The sequence below is a fragment of the Mauremys mutica genome, chromosome 4 (assembly GCF_020497125.1).
Source record: "Mauremys mutica isolate MM-2020 ecotype Southern chromosome 4, ASM2049712v1, whole genome shotgun sequence".
NCBI classification, from domain to species: Eukaryota; Metazoa; Chordata; order Testudines; family Geoemydidae; genus Mauremys; species Mauremys mutica.
The window spans coordinates 70,031,346-70,054,797 of record NC_059075.1 but is presented as its reverse complement, the minus strand read 5'-3'; the positions used below and the strand labels follow the sequence as shown (position 1 = coordinate 70,054,797).

The window sequence follows — 23,452 nt, the reverse complement described above, 5'->3', positions numbered from 1 at the left end:
AACTAGATAAATTCATGGAGGACAGGTCCATCAATGGCTATTAGGCAGGATTGACAGGGATGGTGTCCCTAGCCTCTATTTGTCAGAAGCTGGGAAGGGGCAACGGGATGGATCACTTGATTACCTGTTCTGTTCATTCCCTCTGAAGCATCTGGCATTGGCCACTGTTGAAAGACAGGATACTGGGCTAGATGGTTCTTTGGTCTAACCCAGTATAGCCATTCTTATGTTCTGTTCTTCCTCTAAAAAAAGAAAAATCCTTCAATATTTTGAATCCTGTAAACTGCACTGTCCTATTTCTCCTCCCCACTCTGTATTTATCACAGTTAACAATATGCTTTAAGGGAAAGCAGGATACATGCCTGGAAGCAGAGACTCTCTATGATTTTTACCAGTTTCTCTACCTCCTCTACTAAATGGTAGGGAAGTTTCCCTGAAGTGAATTATATTTGCTCTTTAACAATTCAGACGTTAAAAGAAAGACTGAAAAGAATCTTTCAAAAGTTGAAATGAATAAACATTTTGGGTAAAATTGTGATCAGTATAAAGCTATTGTGGAAGGATGGAGAGGGTAAGAAAGTAAAGATAAAATAACATTTTGAAGATGAGTTTGTACGATATTATACTTGCACCACTGCCTTTATCCTTTCATTCTCCCTTAAGTGGAATGAGTTTTTTAAAAGTTAGGGGCTTGTTGATTCAGTCTGCCATAAAATGGGGCTGAGGTGGGAAGCACAGCAATTTGTGAGTTGGAAAATATGACTATGAAAATAATATTTTTATTTCATCTGTTTGTTTGAGCCAACTGTGGTAGCTAGATTCCAACCATTATTTTAACTGTGTAATAAGCAAATCCTCTTAACGTCTCTCCCTGTGCAAATACCAAGTCTCTTGACACTGGCTTAGTGCACATCATCATCAAGCTGTATATTACATTCCCACAGATCTGTAATGTAGTGCATCTGGCAAGCGGTATAGATCTTCCTAATGCCTGCATGCACTTTATTCAACCCTTCAAGTGGATAAAAGCATTTATTAAGTGTTTTGCTTGATTTTTTTCTGATGAAGAGAATTACAATTTTATTATTTTATATGACAAAGGATGGGAGTGCGGGATACAATCAAATTATGTACAATTTGTGTACACATTATATACATTTTACAATCTGACAAATTTACTGGGAGTAATGAGACAAATGTTATGAGTATTAAAATTCATTTTAATATTTATTATTCATAATACTTATAAGGTGAATATCACTGTGATAGCTGGTTGTAGTTATTCCAGTAATGCTTGTATTACACAAAGGAAACAGACATGACTTCAGTCCTTGAAATGCATACAAATCAAATATCCACAAGCATGGCTACCTAAGAATTTAAACCAAAACTTATCAAGGAGAATCAGAGACTCTGGTCACAGTGTCATAGGGCTTGGCTACACTTACAAATTTGCAGCGCTGCAGCAGGGTGTGAAAACACACCCTCTGCAGCGCTGCAAATTGCGGCGCTACAAAGCGCCAGTGTAGTCAAAGCCCCAGCGCTGGGAGCCGCGCTCCCAGCGCTGTCCGTTATTCCCCACAGGGAGGTGGAGTACGGACAGCGCTGGGAGAGTTTTCTCCCAGCGCTGGCGCTTTGACTACACTTAGCACTTCAAAGCGCTGCCGCGGCAGCGCTTTGAAATGCAAGTGTAGCCAAAGCCATAGTTAAACTTCTTTTGACATTGTCCCATAAAACAAGTATTCAGCCTCCTTCTTTTGTATAAAGAATACAGTGTATCTTCTTCAAATTTATAGCATGTGATCTTAATCTGAGTAAAGATTGTTTTTCTTTTTTTGAAGATTATCAAGTGAATAATTAGTTTTAAAAACAGGCTCTTTAAAAAATGTTGCTCTGAGTCTTATTTCTTCCCTTTAATTCCCCCTAAATTCTTCACACTTTCCATTTAGTTAATATTAATTGAAAACTTATTAATAGGATACATTTGGAGAAATTAAAGTTAATTAAGAAAAGTTATTAATTGTTTCTAACTGTTATGATTATAGTCAGAACTGGGTCAGAGCTCAAGTCATTCTCAAGTATTGTCATTATGACACCAGTGGTAACTCAACAAGTCATCGCATTTTTTCTCCAATTAATTTACATGTTGTAATTTGATTGAAATGAGTAGACAAAGTGAGGGGAATTGTACTTGTATGTCAAAAGTTCTCAGTTCACAAACAAGAAGGACATTGGATTGGCTCCCTGCTTTTGGGTCTGATGCACGAGGCCTAAGGGAGGGGTGTATGAGGTGATGAATAGATATGGCAGAGTGAGGAGGATTATGGGGATGCTTGTCAGGTGAGCAGGGGGTGACGGATGCAGGAAGAGAAAGAGAAGGCAGAAGAATATTAGTGCATTTTTTCCCACATTCCAATTTATCAAACAATGGTCACTGCTATGATACTTTTGTTCCCTACATGGATAAGATCAATACGGACCCCTGATATTAATGTGGTCTGAACACCACTCTACAACCATGGAAATCTGCTCTTCAGTGTGCACGCGTCAAGGACATGGGAAATTCCCAACTGCATTCAGATGTGCCATGGTTTGTGACAGTGGGAACATGGTGTTGGTGCTGAACTGAATTACCAGTCTGTGAATTTCCTTGTGTGTATATATAGACTAGAGCTTGCTCGCAATAGTTGTTTCTTTAAGCAGAATGCACAGATAGCACTATTTAGTGTCAATAGGAACAAAGGCATTTCTATAAGGATCAGGATGACACATCACCAAAGTCAGGCTGAGCTCTTTACTGTACAGTACGGCTGAATAAATATAAAGCCATGCCTAGTGACACAATTTCTTTTAAAAACTACTTGTTAAGCTATTCACCAATATAATGCTTTCATCTCTCAGTGGTTCCTGAAATAGAAGCCACCACTAAAATCTAACAGAGATACTAAGACATTAAATTAATAAGGAGAAACAGAGGGATCTTTCTAATAGCTTGTTTTGCCCTCTAAATTACAGAATCCATGTGATTTTTTTTCCCCCATGGCTGTTGTAAACTAACATTTTTTCCTTCTAATCTCAGACTTATCACCTTTTCCTGCCACTTTGACAGACTAGAGTCAGTAAATTCAGCAGAATATTAAATGCTTTGTAATATAGCAGAGAAGCAGGTGGTTGGCAATCTGCTGTAATTTCTGGGATGAATGTTTGCATGTTGGCAATGGTTCCAACTGAAAATTCTTAAATATCTATTTGAGAAATGTTGAAGTTTTGGAAACTGGGTTGTGTGTGTTAATATTTCATTTGATTCTGAGTCATCAATTTACTACTTTTTTGTTTTTGATTCATTTTTATTAAACTTTATTTTCATTCCCCGAAGCATCCCATGTTTAATCACACTGTTAAACAATAGAATACCAATTGAAATGTATTAAATATTTTTGGATGTTTTTCTACATTTTCAAATGTATTGATTTTTATTACAACACAGAATACAAAGTGTATAGTGCTCACTTTATATTATTTTTATTACAAATATTTGCACTGTAAAAATGATAAACAAAATAAATAGTATTTTTCAGTTCACCTCGTACAGGTACTGTAGTGCAATCTCTTTATTGTGAAAGTGTAACTTACAAATGTAGATTTTTTTTTACATAACTACACTCAAAAACAAAACATTTTAAAACTTTAGCACCTACGAGTCCACTCCGTCCTACTTTTTGTTCAGCCAATTGCTAAGACAGACAAGTTTGTTTACATTTACGGGAGATACTGCTGACTGCTTCTTATTTACAGTGTCACCTGAAAGTGAGAGCAGGCGTTCCCATGGCACTTTTGAAGCTGGCGTTGCAAGGTATTTACGTGCCAGATATGCTAAACATTCATATGCCCCTTCATGCTTCAGCCACCATTCCAGAGGACATGCTTCCCTGCTGGTGATGCTTGTTAAAAAAATAATGCATTAATAAAATTTGTGACTGAACTTGGGGGAGAATTGTATGTCTTCTGTTCTGTTTTACCCACATTCTGCCATATGTTTCATGTTATAGCAGTCTCTGATGATGACCCAGCACATGTTGTTCGTTTTAAGAACACTTTCACAGCAGATTTGACAAAATGCAAAGAAAGTACCAATGTGAGATTTCTAAGGGCTCAACCCAAGGTTTAAGAATCTGAAGTGCCTTCCAAAATCTGAGATGGATGACGTGTGGAGCATGCTTTCAGATGTCTTAAAAGAACAACACTCTGATGCGGAAACTACAGAACCCGAACCACGAAAAAAGAAAATCAACTTTCTGCTGGTGGCATCTGACTCAGATGATGAAAATGAAAATGCATCGGTCTGCTCTGCTTTGGATTGTTATTGAGCAGAACCTGTCATCAGCATGGACACACATCTTCTGGAATGGTGGTTGACGCATGAAGGGACATATGAATATTTAGTGTATCTGGCACATAAATATCTTACAGTGCTGGCTGCAACAGTGCCATGCAAATGCCTGTTCTCCCTTTCAGGTGACATTGTAAACAAGACGTGGGGAGCATTATCTCCTGCAAATTGTAACCAAACTTATTTGTCTGAGCCATTGGCTGAAGTAGAACTGAGTGGACTTGTAGATTCTAAAGTTTTACATTGTTTTATTTTTGAATGCAGTTATTTTTTGTACATAATTCTACATTTGTAAATTCAACTTTCATTATAAAGAGATTGCACTACAGTACTTGTATTAGATTAATTGAAATATACTATTTCTTTTGTTTTTTACAGTGCACATATTTGTAATAAAAATAAATACAAAGTGAGCACTGTACACTTTGTATTCTGTTGTAATTGAAACAAATATATTTGAAAATGTAGAAAGCACCCAAAAATATTTGACTAAATCATATTCTATTATTGTTTAACAGCATGATTAATCGCAATTAATTTTTTTAATCACTAACAGCCCTAGTATTTAGCCAACTAAAGTGTGCCTAAGTGAATTTAGGCCCTAAGTGTGCGGAATATCAAATGGTAAAAAGCAAGTTTGTTTCATAATCCTTTTCTTAAATGATGAAAATGTTAGTGTAGTTACAACCAAATTGTTCACAGCTTACTTACAAAACTGCAGGTTTTATGAAGTCAGTTTCCCTAGCAAAACGACATACAACATAGATAAAAGAGAAGAGGAGAAGCGAAAGAAGAAAAAAGAACAGATCTCCTTTCATGGTCTGATTGTAGGTGGATGATAATTGTTGGCTTCAGACAGCATAATCTGCAAACTTCTATTGCTCTGTTCCTATAGGGCACACAATAACTGACTTTTACACATACACTACATTGGAAGAATAATAGAGATGCAATACAGTGTTCTATATGAAGCAGCATAAAGGGGGGAAAGATCTTTTCACTGTTGGAAAGCCTTTGATTTGATTTGATTTGATTTGATTTGATTTGATTGATTACAAGGTGGAGGTGAGAGTTTTTAGCTAGCTTGAGTGGTTTTGGCTGTTTTGCAAGAACAGCATTGTTAGCTGGCTTTTCCATTTACTGATTTTAACGAAAATTTAAATAATCTGAGAGAATGATTACTGGGTTAAAATATAACTGAATTTCTTTAAAATGTGATATTATTTTCCCAAACCTGTCTTCTTCACATTACCTTGTACAACCTCCCCTTGTACCAGCGCTGCAATTAGTAACTGTCCACACCTGCAGGGCACATCCAGCGCTGCAACTCCCTGGCTGCAGCGCTGGCCGTACACCTGGGTCTGCTTGGGGTATAAGGATTGCAGCGCTGGTGCTGCAGCGCTGGTCGTAAAGTGTGGCCACACACCAGCGCTGTTATTGGCCTCCAGGGTATAAGGATATATCCCAGAATGCCTGTTCAGCCACTCTGCTCATCAGCTCGGACTCTACTGCCCTGGCCTCAGGTGACCCGCCCTTTAAATGCCCCGGGAATTTTAAAAATCCCCTTCCTGTTTGCTCAGCCAGGTGTGGAGTGCAATCAGTGAATCTTTCCAGGTGACCATGCCTCCACGTGCCAAACGAGCCCCAGCATGGAGCAATGGCGAGCTGATGGACCTCATCAGTGTTTTTGGTGAGGAATCTGTGCAGGCACAGCTGCGCTCTAGCCGTAAGAATTATGATACCTTTGCCCAGGTATCAAAGGCCATGCTTGAAAGGGGCCATGACCAGGACGCACTGCAGTGCAGGGTTAAAGTAAAGGAGCTGTGGAGTGCCTATTGCAAGCACGCGAGGGAAACCGCCGCTCCGGCGCTGCCCCCACGACCTGCCGTTTTTACAAGGAGCTGGACGCGATTTATGGGAGTGACCCCACTGTAAATCCGAGGACCACGATGGACAGTTCAGAGCAGGGAGAGGAGAGAGAGGTGGAGTGGGGGATGGAAACAGACAGTGAGGGTACTGGGGTGGAGGGAGACACCCCGGAGTCCCAGGAGGCATGCAGTCAGGAGCTCTTCTCAAGCCAGGAGAAAGCTAGCCAGTCGCAGCACCTGGAACTTGGTGAAGAAGAATCACAGGAGCAGGTTCCAGGTAAGCAGCTTTTATTGCAATGGAAATGTTTTGGGAGGGGGGGGGTATGGCTGCATGCATGCATGCCTAGACGTGGAATATCCCATTGATGTGGTCTATCACGTCGCGGTAATCGGCCTCGGTAATCTCTTCAAAAGTTTCAGCAAGAGCATGGGCAATGCGCTTGAGCAAGTTTAAAGGGAGAGCCAGTGTGGTCTTTGTCCCAGTCAGGCTAATGCGTCCGCGCCACTGTTCCAGGAGGGGTGGGGGGACCATTGCTGCACACAGGCAAGCTGCATAGGGGCCAGGGTGGAATCCGCATTGTTGTAGAAGACCCTCCCTTGCTTCCCAGGTAACCCGCAGCAGGGAGATATCTTCAAGGATTAACTCCTGTGGGAAATGGAGGGACAGTGTTCATTGCAGGTCCCACCAGCAGCTTTCTGCTTTTCCCAAAGCACAGAAACACCAGTGCAGCCCTGAACCAATCAGCCCCCCTTCCCAGGCAACCCGCGGCAGGAAGATATCTTCCAGGATTTATGAACTTCTACACTAATTTACCCTTACTCACCATGTCTGCGAGGCTGTGAATTCTCTGAGTTGTGTTTGGAATGTGTGAGGAATGCTACAGTGTGAGACTGGAAACTACCTCACTGTGATTATACACAATGCTGGCTCTCTTAAAATGTATCATTTGTTGTATTTTTTAGTGTCCTTGACTAGTCCTAGAAATGGACCGGCCTTATCAGAGACTGAAAAAAAGCTACAAAACCTAAGAAGGAAACCTAAAAAAAGCAAGGAAGATTTGGTGAAGGCAGTTATGAATCAGTGTGCCAGAGACAGTAAAACTACGCAGGAATGGAGAGACAAAATTCAGCACTGGAAGGAAACACAAACCAGGAGAAAGGAGTTGTCGCTGAAGAAAACCACAAGGCAGCTGATAAGCCTCATGGTGTGCCAAACGGACTGTATCCAGTCAGTGGTAGCCATGCAGGCAGAGCACTACCGTGCCAACCTCCCCACCCCCAAACCTCTTGCCCTTGTGCACCAATGTCAGCTCCAAACCCCGTTCCCCAGCATCCATGTTCTTACCTACACCACCACCAGCTGCCCCCGACACCTGTACGGTCACCTATCAGCCCAGAGAACTACGACCCTTACCCTCTGCACTCAACCCCCATCACCATGCAACATTATAATCCTGAAGTGCACAGCACTCCTGGCAGTACATATGCAAACCTATGAATGTACAGTTCAACAACCAACCCCCCTGCCCTTTTACTTAATTTTTTTTTAAAATAAATGATTTCTTGGCTTATGAAACAGTTTTTATTATTGCATAAAGTGAAAGATAACAAACCCCGAGGAAAACACAGGCACTTAAAATCACTGTAACCACTGCACTTCACTCCTGTTTAAGGCAAAAACCATTACTGTTGGCTTTCACCCTCAAATTCCTCCCTCAAGGCATCCCTAATCCTTGTAGCCCTGTGGTGGGCCTCTCTAGTAGCCCTGCTCTCTGGCTGTGCAAATTCAGCCTCCAGGACTTGTACCTCGTTGGTCCATGCCTGGCTGTATGTTTCACCCTTCCCTTCACAAATATTATGGAGGGTACAGCACGCGGATATAACCGCAGGGATGCTGCTTTCCCCCAAGTCTAGCTTCCCATAAAGCGCTCGCCAGCGCCCTTTTAAACGGCTGAAAGCACACTCCACAGTCATTCGGCACCGGCTCAGCCTGTAGTTGAAATGGTCCTTGCTCCTGTCCAGCTTCCCTGTATAGGGTTTCATGAGCCAAGGCATTAACGGGTAAGCGGGGTCCCCAAGGATCACAATGGGCATTTCAACGTCCCCTACTGTGATCTTCCGGTCTGGGAAAAATGTCCCGTCCTGCAGCTTCCTGAACAGGCCACTGTTCCGAAAGATGCGTGCATCATGCACCTTTCCAGGCCAGCCTGTGTAAATGTCAATGAAACGCCCACGGTGATCCACAAGCGCCTGGAGAACCATAGAGAAATACCCCTTCCGATTAATGTACTCGGAAGCTAGGTGGGGTGGTGCCAGAATAGGAATATGCGCCCCATCTATCGCCCCTCCACAGTTAGGGAAACCCATTTCTGCAAACCCATCCACAATGTCCTGCACGTTCCCCAGAGTCACAGTTCTCCTTAGCAGGATGCAATTAATGGCCCTGCAAACTTGCATCAAAACGATTCCAGCGGTCGACTTTTCCACTCCAAACTGGTTCGCGACCGATCGGTAGCTGTCTGGAGTTGTCAGCTTCCAGATTGTAATAGCCACCCGCTTCTCCACCGTCAGGGCAGCTCTCAATCTCGTGTCCTTGCGCAGCAGGGTGGGGGCGAGCTCAGCACACAGTCCCATGAAAGTGGCTTTTCTCATGCAAAAGTTCTGCAGCCACTGCTCGTCATCCCAGACTTCCATGACGATGTGATCCCACCACTCAGTGCTTGTTTCCTGAGCCCAAAAGCGGCGTTCCACGGTGCTGAGCATTTCCGTTACCGCCACAAGCAATTTCACGTCACACGCGTCAGGCGACTCCAGATCATCGTCGGACTCCTCACTGTCACTTTGGAGCTGAAGGAATAGCTCAACTGCCAAATGTGATGTGCTGGCAACACTCATGAGCAAAGTCCTCAGCAGCTCAGGCTCCATTTCACACAGAAATCGCGCTGCACTCACAATGGCAAGAAACGTGGACAGGAAAACTGTGACTGCTGGGATGTGAATCGATGCACCATGGGGCGTTGGGACAGGAAGCGGAATGACCCGCACCCTTCCTTCCCCTTCCCACAATACTCAGCGCCAAAATGGGACGAGGTGCTCTGTGGGATAGCTGCCCACAATGCACCTCTCAATACAGCGCTGCAAATGCTGCAAATGTGGCCACACTGCAGTGCTGGTAGCTGTGAGTGTGGCCACACACCAGCGCTTTCCCTACACAGCTGTACTCCCAGCGCTGCAAATCTCAAGTGTAGCCATACCCTTAGTTCTACTTTAATTGGTAACTGTCAGTCCAACACACTAAAAGTATTAGGTCATTCAAATTTAGATCCCCAAGTCCCAGTTCCCTAAGATCAAGCTGCTGAATGAACTTCTTCCTTACTACACTGGAACTGAAAACCCAGCTATTTCTGATCTTGATATAACAGTGAACAGGGTTCTTTCAGTAATAGTAAAAGTGATGTAGCCAGACCTTTCAGCTGAAGGCTTTCATAGGTGACTGTAGTTCATGCAGATGAAAATGTTAAGATGCAAGACTGCTTGTATCACACTGGGATAGTAGCAAAGAGTACTGAACATTTCAGAAACCCCTCCAAATTGCTCCTCTCTGCTACTCCTGGCTTGAAAATGATTTCAGACACATTCTGATCACAAAGAGATGTTGCAGAAAATCCAGACACTCCTGGCAAAGAGGGTCATCATTCAATGTCATTGGATTAAAAAGTATCCTAGATACTTATTGATAATCTAGCAGTCTCTGGCCTATCTGGGATCTCAAGCACTTTTGGAATTAATATTTGGTTAAAAAAAAAGTTCAAAGTGGCTTTTTTGGGATTCATCATGCCTCTTCAGGGGAAAGTGACTGGATTTTGTCCTTTGGGTTTTGAAGATGCCTACGCTTACATAGGAATACTTCTGGTGCTTGGGGAGTATCTCAGATTTATTGTACAGAAACAGCACTATCGATTTCATGTTTTGCCTTTTGGGTTGATATTGGTGCCTGATGTTTTCATGAAATGCCTGCCAGTAGTTGTGGCCTGCCTATGCAGGCTTAGAGTGTTTTGACAGTTGGACAATTGGTTTATAAAGGACACCACTTTTGAGTACATCTGACTATAGGTCTTTTTCACCATCAGAGTGTTGGTATCACTAGGGTTCATGAAAAACTGTTGCCCTTCTCGTTACCTTTTCCAAATCCAATATAGCTTTTCTGAGATGGGGCAACCACATCTGTACGCAGTGTTCAATATGTGGGCGTACCATTGATTTATATAGAAGCAATATGATATTTTCTGTCTTATTATCTATCTATCCCTTTCCTAATGATTCCCAATATTCTGTTAGCTTTTTTGATTGAGCAGATGTTATCCACAATGACTCTAAGATCTCTTTCTTGATGGGTTCGGCTAATTTGGACCCCATCATTTTGTATGTGTAGTTGGGATTAGATTTTGCCATGTGCATTACTTTGCATTTATCAACATTGAATTTCATCTGCCATTGTGTTGCCCAGTCATCCAGTTTTGTGAGATTCCTTTGTAAGTCTTTGCAGTCTGCTTTGGATTTAACTGTCTTGAGTAGTTTTGTATCATCTGCAAATTTTACCACCTCACTGCATATCCCTTTTTCCAGATCATTTGTTGAACAGCACTGGTCCCAATACAGACCCCTGGGGGACACCACTATTTACCTCTCTCCATTCTCACCATTTATTCCTACCCTTTGTTTCCTATCTTTTAACTGGAGTGCCTGCCAGTGCTTTCAGGATCATCTAAGGATCATTAATGTACTTTAATTACAAGCCTTTTGTTATCTTAATCACCCTGACTCTGTTTCTAAACAAACTCCCTGCCCCAAAGGCTGTGCTGCTCCCAGCTTCCAAACTCATCACTTATTACGCTCAAGATATGTTGCAGTTAAAAGCTCCATCTGGGGCTAGGGTGAGTAGACCTGTATGAACCTGGGGCTGGGCTGGGGGGGTCTAGAGCCCCCCCTCCCTAAATGGCACCCCTGCTTTTAGGGAACCCATTACTGAAATAAAAAAACCCATTTTCTGAAATAAACATTACTGGCCTCCACTTAACCCCTCCTAGTCCCTGGGTTAGGAGAAGCTATCATTTTATCTATGTCCATTCCCTCCTCTCCTATCAATATCCTGTCTCTCTCCCTTCTTCATGTCCCTCCCTATTCCACCCAGTCTCCTTCCCACTCCCATTTCACCTCCATGCTCCCTCATAGTGTCCTGTTCCCAGACCAAACCCTTAATTCACATATTCCAACCTTTTCCCTTTACAGTATCTTAGTCCTTATGTTTCCCCTCTGCCACTCTCCATTCCCCTGCACCTCTTCAGTCTCCCTCCTGCTCATATTCCGATCCCTCTTAGTCTGCAGCCCCCACATTCCACTGAAACCTCTAAGCTTACCTCCCTGCACTCCACATTCTTGTGCCCCTCAGTGTCTCCCATGAACCCTATATTAGCCTGCAAACAACCCATTTCCTGGGCCTTTCTGTCTCCTGCCTGCATCCTGCATTCCCTCTGTTTCTCCTGTGCACCTAGCATTGCCACCTTTTAGGGGGGGAAATTAGGAAGACGTATGTTGGACCACAGAACAGGAACGGAGTCTGACAGCCAAAATGCGATTGTAAGCAGAGCTCTCTTTATTCTATCCCAGCATGCTTTTATACATAGTTTCAATCAGCAATCAGGTAATGATCAATTGGTTAATTAAGGTAACAGAAACAACTGTAACTAGTTGGGATAATTAACATCCGACACACCTGTCTAGCTCCTTCTCCTAATTACAGTTAATTAACTAATGAAAACAAACCCAGAGCCAGGTCTTTACACGCAGATCCAGCATAATTAATTTATCTCAGAAGCAAAACAACCTCAGTGTTTCTCATTACTTATCCCACATCTCCCCCCTTTATTCAAAATCAAAAAGAAAAAAGAGAGAGGAAACATTCCCAACTCATAATAACATAACGCTATAACCTATCACACACAAAAAAAATAATGATTAATAAAATCAACCTGTATGACCATACAATCCTTGGCATAATTCCAAAAAACATCAAACGAACAAAACAAAGACACAATAAACAGAAGATGAGAAAAATTCTACAACCCCCCCCCCTCTTTTTTTTTTTTTTTTTTTTTTTTTTTTTTGAATTGTATCCCTCAGCTGTCAGGTGATCAAGCTGACACTGAGGGTGGGGGGTCTTTAAGAAAGACACATCAAATCACATGACAACACGACAACGATTCTGGCCAGAAAACAGACAACACAAAACATAACAGAGAACACAAAACATCATGGTACACTAAATACCTATATAGCCACACAAATTTTCTTTCAGACACAAATCATTCCAAGCGAGTAACTGATTCACGGAGGATCAGACTGAAAAAGTCCTGGCAAAGCTAACAAACAGCTCTCCTCCGGGGGCTCTGGTTCCGCGACGTCTGAGCGCGTCTCGTGAGGCTCCTCCGCATCTGCCTGCCGTCGCTCCGGAGGATGCAGCCAAGGCCGGACCCACTTCGCTGGTATCCACCTGGGACCTGTATCAGTGGCAACACACGCATAACCCCTGCCCCATGTTAGCAAGTCAACTGGTCCTTTCCATATTTGCTGCTGATAGTCAAACCACTTGACCAAGGGTCGGGGGGCCATACCCTGCTCTTCCCCAGTCATCCCGCTGATATGTTTAATTGCAGGGGGCACCTGGTTGTTTTTACCAACATGTAACCAGTTGAGTACATAAAGAGCTTTCAGTAAGCGAGCGGCAGGCGTCTTGTCCAAAGCGTCTGCCCGTTCACTACGAATCCCCCCTTTTTGTCTTAAGAGGAGCGCCTTCAAAGAGGCGTGAGCACGCTCAATAATAGCTTGCCCAGTAGAATTGCCAGGTACACCCGTAGAATGCTGCACACCCCAGTGGGAAAGAAACTGGGCAGTGCGATGAGAAACATAACCCCCGCCATTATCAGTCTTAATGAGGGCAGGAACCCCCATCACGGCAAAGCATGCTTGCCAATGCTTAATCACATCACGAGAGCTAGTAGAGGCCATAGCTGTCGCCCAAGTAAAGCCAGAAAAGGTATCAATGGTAACATGAATATTGCGCAAGGTGCCGAACTCAGCAAACGTGGTAACATCAGACTGCCAAACTTGAAGTGACAATAGGCCACGGGGATTAACACCAGATACAAGGGGCAATACATGCTGTTGACAATCAGGGCAGGAGGCCACGATAGCACGAGCGTCAGTAATAGAAATCGCAAACTGACGTGCTAAAGCACGGGCAGACTGATGAAAAAATTCATGGGAAATCCGTGCCTGGGCAAATGAATTCGGAACATGGGCAACGCCAACTAACTGATCAATCAGCGCATTGCCCTCGGCAAGACCATCTTGTAATCCAGAGTGGCTCCTAATATGCATAACAAAATAAGGGCACCGTCGAGCATTTAAGAGATGCCATAACTGAAGAAGAGCAGTCCATAAAACAGAATTCGTAACACGGCCCAACAGGGAGCGTTCTAAACGCTGAAGCACACCTACAGCATACAGAGAGTCACTGACAATATTCAAAGGGGTATCGGGCCATTTTTCAAAAGTGCGAACAATAGCACGAAGCTCTAGAACCTGCAGGGAGCCTTCAGCAAGAACAAACTCGTGATGCCAATGGCCGTCAATAAACCAAAGAAGTCCTGCACGCTGGGCACTGCCACTGGCATCGGTGAAAACGGTGAGACCAGCAACTGGACTAGATCGCAACATTAGGGCTTTTTCCAGAGGAAGCGTGGTAGCAAAAATTCGGTGTGAGGGAAAATGGCTACTAAAGTAACCAGCGTAATCCATGGTGGCAAGTACAAAAGAAAGGTGAGTAGCAAGCAACTGAGTCACAGTAACATCATCAAAGGGCAAATAAATGGTATGAGGGTCAATACCTGCAATGGCCAGCAAACGGCATCGGGCCATAGAAATGAGGTGAGCAATTGCATCAAGCCGCGTAGTCACAGTTGTGGTATAGTGCAAAGGTGGAAAAAGCCATTCAATGCCCACCAGTGGATCGGAAAGGGCCTCATGCCATTGAAAAAGTAAAGCTTCCAAAGAGGCATCTTTGGAAAAAATTGCCAAAAAAATGGGCAAGTCCGGATAAATACGCCCCGAATAACGTGTTGCAAGTTTATCTGCAATATTTCGTAAGGCAACCTGGTGCTGATTCTGCAGAGAGCGAGGTTCATCCGGAGCACGTCCACCTTGAAGCAGTTGAACCAAGGGTGCAAGATCCTCATTAGTTATACCACAAAGACCGCGAACCCACTGCAAATCGCCCACCAAGCGCTGAACGTCATGTAAATTATGAATATCCATCCGAAAGGTCAAATTCTGCGGGCGTACAATTGAATCCGTAATTTCCATACCAAGATACCGATATGGGGCTTGCCGCTGAAGTTTTTCTGGAGCAATTACCAGCCCAGCCTTTCGCAAAACTGAGTCAATTTCAGCAATCGCCACATCCACAGCAAAATGGGCGCCAGTAAACAAAAGATCATCCATATAATGATAAATAATCCAATCAGGGTGCACCAATCGCAGGGGTGCTATAGCCCAAGCAACATAAGATTGACAAATGGTAGGAGAATTTTTCATACCTTGTGGTAGAACAGTCCATTGATACCGCCGGGCAGGTGCAGCCTTATTTATAGAAGGCACAGAAAAGGCAAATTTCTCGCGGTCCGCGGGATGCAAGGCAATGGTAAAAAAGCAGTCCTTTAAATCAACAACAAGCAGAGGCCATCCATGCGGAAGCATAGTAGGTGTGGGCAGCCCAGGCTGGAGGGCACCCATATCCTTCATAACAGCATTGACAGCGCGTAGATCTTGTAACAAACGCCAATGCCCAGACTTTTTGGGAATGGTAAAAATAGGGGTATTCCAAGGGCTAACAGAAGGTTCAAGGTGGCCCATAGCCAATTGTTCCTGCACAAGTTCATGCACCCGGGCGAGCTTATCTTTAGGCAGCGGCCACTGAGCGACCCAGACCGGCGTGGTGGTTGTCCATTCCAGTTGTAGGATCGGTCGCCCCTCAGTGGCCGCTAAGCAAAAGGTGAATTTTGCAACACAATGCCCCACTGACTTAAACAGTCCCGACCTAAAAGCCATATCGGAGCCGGCATTACATAGGGGCGAACTTTTGCGCTTGTGGCCGGATCTTCCACATCAGAAATGGTAATGAAATTTACACTAATGCGAGTCAATTGAGTCCCACCAATGCCGGTCACCGGTGTGGCGGCATCCCGCAAGGGCCAAGATTCCGGCCAAAACCGAGCGGGGACTATAGTCACATCGGCCCCTGTATCCAGCAAGGCGTCATGAATAATCTGCCGCCCATCGGACCCTTGAAGCCGAACAGTACGGGTGGGCTTGCGCGAAGTAATGTCCATAACAAAAGCAATTTGGGGAGGGCTAGTGGATCCAAATCCTCGGGACCCACGATCAATCGGGGTCGATCGGGGTACACATCCCTTGAAGGGTATTAGTTGAGCAATGCGCGTACCAGCAATTATAGTTACAGGGGGGCAGAGGGCACGTACCATTATCCCAATGTTCCCGGTATAATCAGCGTCAATAAGGCCAGGTAAAACAAAAATACCCTGTTTTGATGTAGACGAACGGCCAATCAAAAGAGCACTTAGTCCAAATCCTAATGGGCCATCAGTGTTAGAAGGAAGAATTTGAACTTTATCAGTCTCTAGAACTACATCTGATGCTGTGGCCAGGTCCACTCCGGCACTGCCACGGGTTGCTCCGGTGAGGTGTTCCAGGCAGCCGGGTTGGTAGGTGGAGGTACTTGTATCGTCGCGCTCCTCCGAGGGGCGCTCCGTGATCCGTTTCCCGGCAGCGGTGTTCCATCTTTCTTGTAACGCGCCCAGCAATCATTGGCATGATGTCCGAACTTATTACATCGTGCACAAGCACCAGTTGCAGAGTTAGGAGACATATCAAAGGTTCGCTGCCCAAACCTATTACGTCGTGTACAAGCGCCTGTTGCAGCTCTAGATGACATATCAGAGGTTCGCTGCCCATTTTGCATTGGGCAATCCCGCCAGAGGTGCCCGGGTTTTCCACAACTAAAACAAGGGCCAGCCGGCCGGGTCGATCTTTTAGCCCCCCATCGTCGCCCGAGCAGAGGTCGTAACGTCACGGCTAGTGCAGAGGCCTGTGCCTCAGCATGAATTGCTGCCTTATCCGTCTCCTCAAACATAGTGGCCTTATTACATGCTTCAATCATTTCCATTAGGGACGCAGTTTTGGGCAAAGTAGCTAAGATACGGCGGCAAGTGGGATTCGCATTCTGGGTGGCGAGATCAAGGCCAACTGCAGTCCTGGCTTCTGGCGTCAGATTAGGGGATCTATCAATAGCTTCTCGGAGACGATCCAAAAAGGTGGAATATGGTTCTGATAGGCCTTGAGTAATTTTAGCGTAGGGCGGGTTCGGCTTCCCCATCTGGGGCACCGCCTTAAAGGCAGCCAAAGCTAGTTCCTGTGATTGCTGCAGTATTCGGGGGTCCAGACGGGCTTGCAGATGTGGGTCAGCAAAACGACCGGCTCCCAAAAGCATCTCAGTAGTGGCCACGTGCCGGGGATCACCGTCCGGTAGATCCAGATTGTGGACAAGGGCCAAGTCGATTCTCTTGGCCCAATCATCTTTCCACAACAGTTTTTGCGTGGGTGTAAGAAGTAGATCAGCTAGTTTAATTGCATCATATGGACACATCGCCTGGCCCGTAAATACCTGTTCAATAAGAGACTGTACATATAGATTATCTAGTCCATAAGCCATAATTGATTTCTGTGCCTCACGGATCAATTTCCAATCCAAAGGGGCCCATTGTCGGTGATTAGGATGTTGAGGGTCTGGCGTAATTACTGGAAAGGCCTCAGGTGTCAGTCCTTCAAGGATGGCTTCCTTTATGACCCCATGCCAACGCTGTACTGGGTCCGGAGGGTCCCCGGGGTCAGGTGGGGCAGAAGGGCAAGTCGGACGAAAACACTCGTGAAGACTTGACCGTGATGATCCAGCTGGAAAACCTTGTTTTTGATCCAATTTGTTAAAAATGGCCTGCAGTTGTCGACCCTGGCGCTGCAGTTCCTCATAAAGAGCATCAGACCGGGTAAACTGAGTGAAATCAGAACATGGCTGTGATGGCATATGTTTCACCCGAGCCTCCTCTGCTTCCCCGCATTCATGACACCCCCAAGTCCCGTGGATACGGCACGGCTTTGAAAGGGGTGCATATGGCAAAGTTGTCTCCATAGGCTCGGGTGTATCAGGCGGTAGCGGGACCGAAGCAGGATCAATTATATCAGGGCCAATAGCTACGTTGGAAGGTAATGGCATCGTAGCAGAGGCAACATCGTCCATAGGGAAGGGGTCGGAAGCCAAGGGTATTACTGTGTCTTCACCACCAAAAAAATCCCTGGCTCCAACCGGCAAAACGGAGGGTATTCCGGGCGTTGGGTGACAAAGGTCTGAGAGAGCCGCCTGTACTCCTGCCTCGGCTGCAAAGGCTTCCACTATCTCTGTTGTCTTCTTCCATATTGGACTCAGGGAGAAGGCTTCCTTGTCACCCTGAGCCACTGATTTCCAAAGTTCACAGCCCATCCGCTCCCACACAGTTTTATCAAATATGGTATTGGGTGAAACAGAAAGTCCCCTTGAACGTCCCCACTGTAGTAAGCGGGATAATGCATCAGAGGGGAACTTTTCTCCCCGTCGCTCCGTGATGCGTGTCAGAATTTCATGCACCATTTTCTCCTCTGCAGACGCAGCGGCTCCCATTTTTAGTGCTCACCTCTAGATTCAGGTGTGCCCCCTTTTTTTTTTTTTTTTTTTTTTTTTTTTTTTTTTTTTTTTTTTTTTTTAAACGCCCTGCAGCTTACCGCTCGGCACTGGGCTTCAGGTGCTTCTCTCCGTTTGGACGCTTTATGGTTCCCAGCCGTACAATTCTGTTCAGATGCGTCCTTCTTCTTTGGACGCCCTGCAGCCGCCGCTTGACACTCAGGGGCGCTTTTCTTTTTCGGACGTCCTGCGGCTTTTTTTTTTTTTTTTTTTTTTTTTCTCTCTCTCTCTCCCTCTCTCTCTTGGACGCCCGACGCTGAAACTTCAGGCGCGTCCCTCTTTTTCTTTTTATCAACTCAGGCCACCAACACTTTCTTCAATCATCACATCGGGGTCACCATTTGTTGGACCACAGAACAGGAACGGAGTCTGACAGCCAAAATGCGATTGTAAGCAGAGCTCTCTTTATTCTATCCCAGCATGCTTTTATACATAGTTTCAATCAGCAATCAGGTAATGATCAATTGGTTAATTAAGGTAACAGAAACAACTGTAACTAGTTGGGATAATTAACATCCGACACACCTGTCTAGCTCCTTCTCCTAATTACAGTTAATTAACTAATGAAAACAAACCCAGAGCCAGGTCTTTACACGCAGATCCAGCATAATTAATTTATCTCAGAAGCAAAACAACCTCAGTGTTTCTCATTACTTATCCCACAGACGTACGATCCTATTGTATGAACATTTTATGCAAATTGACTAAATTTTGTATTTGCCAGTGATTTTCAATACTTTAAATAGAAGTATAGATGTAATGCTACTGAAGGCCTCAACTTGATAGCTCTGTGAATGAAGTCCCTACACCATTCTGCATTCCTTATTCTGTTCTCCCTATCCTGCCACTCTGTGTCCCCAAGGAATTGCCACCATTATTGTTACATGGGAGTTGGGGATGAACAAACTCAACTCCTGACACATTTTCAATCAGTGGCAGCTACTGCAGGTAGACTATCTGAAGGTAAGGCCACCCAAAACCTCCTCTCTCACTCAGTGTTTACCACCCTATGTATTACTTTATTTGAGATCATTCCAGGCCTTCTGCCAGCTCCATACTGGTCTAACAGGGTCTGAAATCTTGAGAGGTTGCTGTCACTCAAAATTGGAACTTTAACATGCCTGATTAACAGCCTTGTGGGATGTGTGACAGTCACTACAATTTTGAAACTGTTCTGTGAAATTCAAGACAGGTGGCAATCTTACCTGCAGCCCACATTCCACTGTCTCCTCTCAGTTCTTCTTTGAGTATGGTCCCTATATGTATTCCAGTCATGGGTTCACATGTGTTGCCATGCACCAGAGCTGGAACTGTTTGCAGTAGTGTCCATTGACCCACACATGCATCATGCATAGTCCACATGTTGCGTCCAAGGCTATGTGGGTCAACGCTGTTCTAGATCCCTCTTACTGCTGCATGGCCAGAGTCAGAACCCCTGTTCCTTGGTGCTCTTAGCTTGCTAAGAGAACTCTTGCCCATTCCTACTTATTGTATATAGTTTACTTGTGTTTTAGTTGTATATAGTTGGCTTTGCTACGTTCTTAGTTAGGCTCCCCTCTAGGACTTGTTCCTCCCCCACCAAAGCTCCTGGGAATTATGCCCTAGCAAGCCGGCTTCAAAAGTTGTGAGCTTTTCTGTGAGTGACGAGCACCAACATTGTCTCTGCTGCCTCAGCAAAGCCCACATCATCTCCCGCTGCTCCGTCTGCCTCTGGTTCCCACCTTGGACTTGAGAAGCTAGAGAACTTCTCCTCTGCAAGTATCTGATGGAGGAGGCTATGCGCCCACATGCGCAGTCAGACGCGGGGATCAGCGGATCTGCTGGAATGATGCCTGTCTCCTCCAGTAAGCACCTCATACTCCCTGTCTTCCTCCTGGTGAGTGCCCCGGTACTGCCACAACCGCAGAAGCCCAACTGTGACCATAACAAACATATTCACTTCCATGAACAGAGAACGAAGGAAACGGTAGCTGCCTTGACTGAGGTTCAGCCCCAATGAAAGTAATGAGAGACATTGGCCTTCTGAATGAAGTAAAATTCACAAATTTAATGCCTGCAGTCATGAGAAAATGTGATACTAAAATTTCAAAAAGTAAATATTGCAAGACACACACTAAAACCATGATAGTTGACAATTCTGATGTTGTAAAAACACCTAAAGTCCATCTACATGAGTGGCTTAGTGCCAGTGCCACTGCACTATTTCTGGCTGTTGCTGTACTATAGATACTAATTTTTCTAGTGTAAATATGTCTTCATGTTCTGCCTCTGGCAGATTGTCCCAAAACCAGTGCCCTTCAATCCTGTCAGGTTAAGAAGGAAAATGATGAATTGTGATGTAAAATAAAGGGGTGGGCTTCATTAGGCCTAATATTTGGTTGCTGATCTTTTCAGGAAATTATCTAAAGTAGTTTATCAAACAGAGTTTTACTGCCTCACTGCAACTCCCAGAGTATTGGTGTAATATCAAGATGCTGAGTCACCTTATTTTGTTAGTGATTTGTATGCAAGAGAGTAAATATATCTGCCTGTTAGCTCTTAAGCTGGACACAGATGTAAATGTTATATTGACATTCCTCCTCCTGCCCCAGTCCACAGAGGAAGGATTAGGAAAGGTGGCTAAAAGCTCTCTAATAAAATAACTAGTTGAAAATAACAACAAAGAGAGTGTTACAGATGAACACAAAATGGTCTGCAAACTATCTCAGGCCCAGTTATTTCAATCATATGTACAACTACTTAACTTGCATGCGTCTCAGTTTCAGGAAGATTGCAATTCTTCTTGCTCACTGATTTGTACATATTGTATCTATGTTTTATTTAAAGACATCCCAAGAGTGGAGTCTCAGGTGGCTGATTTAAACAGCAGATGGCACTGGGAGGAATGTTAGCGGCAGCCATTTTCATTAAATCCATCTAGCTATGCTGTGAGAACAGGCAATGTTCTCCTGTTAGCAGAAGTATGCCTGTAATAATAGATGAAGGCATACATACTAAGAATGAAGTATATTTAGTGGCTTGTACAAAGGTCAGATGGTTTATCTGGGCTTGTTGCCCTTTCAGATTTTAGCATTGTGTAGACGATGCATATTTAATAATCAGTCTGCCTGCTAGCAATAACTTTTTGTCAAGATAATTTTTCTTATGAAGTTAAAGAATGTGCTTGAATTCACTGAAGGATTCCCTGGACCACAAGGTCGTTGTTTGTGGCGTTCTTTTGTATCTTGCACTATCTTTGAAGCCTCTTTCAAATGTTAACTAATGACATCTTCAAAGTGTCACTGTGCTCAAGGGCAAAGAAAAGGGATCTCAATATATAAATTATGTTTAAAACTAATTTTCAATAACTTAGAAAATATCTATTACTTGAAGGTAAAAGGCATATATGTGTATAATATATACAGGTGTATGTGATTTTATATACACATATATACACAATTCATTAGAGGGCCTACTTTCTTCATTCTTAGTAAGGTGCACTTTAAGTAACTTGTCCCAATACTGTAATGTATATTTCTTCCAAAACGCACCAAATCTTTTAGATTTTCAGTGAGTGATTGAAACCAGGTATATTTTTTGGCAGAACATCTTATTTAACATAGAGATCTGAGCTTTGTTTCTATTGTTTCCAACTCATGTCTTCCCATTTCCTTTTTGCGGCAATGAAAACATGAAGCTGCATTTTTATGCCTTTTCTGTTTCTGAAGGGAAGATGGCAGATATTGTACAATGTATACTATATGCATGAATTGAAGGGAAATGTTGTTTCTATTATTGCATTCAAATTCTTTAGTTTAGCATAAGCCTAAGCTTCTAGTTTCCAGGACTGAGTGCACATACCAGTTTGCATCTTGATGAGAGATTGGGGTCTTTTCTTTGTGGTTATATGTTATGTCTGTTGGCATTATATTTACCTTTGGAAGATGTTGCTAGTGGTAATGCCTGTTGCGTAAGCAATATGCAATAGGCATATTCTTTTTTTTAGGGTTTGCCCTGTAACATGTTCTCTTATGGGACTTAAAGAGAGATTTTACCCCACAGCCTGCAAAGCAATTTGGGGTCTGCCGCTTCTGAATGAAACATGCTGGGTAAATGTAATTGATTTGTAATATATTACTTTTCCATGCAATCGTTTACCTATTATTTTTTATTTTAATTCTTTCAGTGTGTCAAAATGCAAAGTCTTATGCAAAGAATATTTAGTATATTGACAATGACCTTCCTAACAAGGAGTTTCTTACTTCCTTGTCCCTTCTACTGATCACTGCACAAAGAAGTTTTGTTGCATTTTTTAAAAATGGGTTTGATCATTTTATGAGAGTTAGTAACATTCATAACTATTTATGGTAAGAAAAGGGTAATCCAGTAACATGATTCAGATCATAAACGGGTCTCTGCAAGGATCAGGAGGTTTTTATCCCCCACGTATAAGGAATGAGAGAAAGGAAACTTCTTTGGAAGTATCAGGTATTGGCCAGTGCTAGATGTTCGAGACTAGAATAGATAAATCTAATCCTATATGACAAATCCTGAATTATGAAGTGGCAGCAGAAAAGTATGCATATCCCTTAAAAATAATTTCTCACCTATTTCCTTACATGCAAAACATTGTGAAAATTTTGTGACTGTACCACTATCCTCTGATGCCTAATACATATGGGCTGCCTTTGAACAAATGCCACTGGCTCGTTTGGAACCACCACTTTGCTGATGTAATTGATAGGGAAGGCTGCAGCTTTCTGCCATCCCCTGGCCATTATCATTTTCATTTTCACTATTTTTCCTGTTTGTCTGCTACATGGGCTTCATTTAGCAGGTTCTTTTCCCTGCTCCTGTTCAGATTGCTTTATACTTCCCCCTCCTATTCCCCTGAAAAAAGCCAACAGGAAAATTCACATGATGATAATGAGGGGGCATTTAGAACTAGTCTTCTTGCTTAGTTGCCAAATGCTATTTCATTCCTAATAGAGGAAGTTGTCATTATTCATGCAGTGGGATTTAATAGGCCCTGCAAACATGAAGATCCCAGAGCACAAGGCTTTCAGTATTCTCACAATAATTTGTTACACTGAATCTAACAATGATTTTGTATTTTCCATGTTATGTTTATTTTCTTTACACGAGCAAGAAAATATTCTTTAGGGGATGAATTTCAGAATCCAGTCTTTGTCATGGGCATCTTCTATATCGCAAGAGGGGAAGACCTCAGGAAAGCTGACTGTCTCTGCTCTGAGTTTGTAACACTCACAGCTGAAACTTTCATGCTGATCACATTTAAGAAAAAAGGGG

General features: G+C 43.6%; 1 protein-coding gene across 9 annotated transcripts in view; it reads left to right on the top strand.

The window, feature by feature from the left end:
- Window positions 1-23,452, top strand: part of GPHN (gephyrin) — a 602,360-nt gene that overhangs the window by 359,896 nt on the left and 219,012 nt on the right. The gene's annotated exons all lie outside the window — the stretch shown is intronic.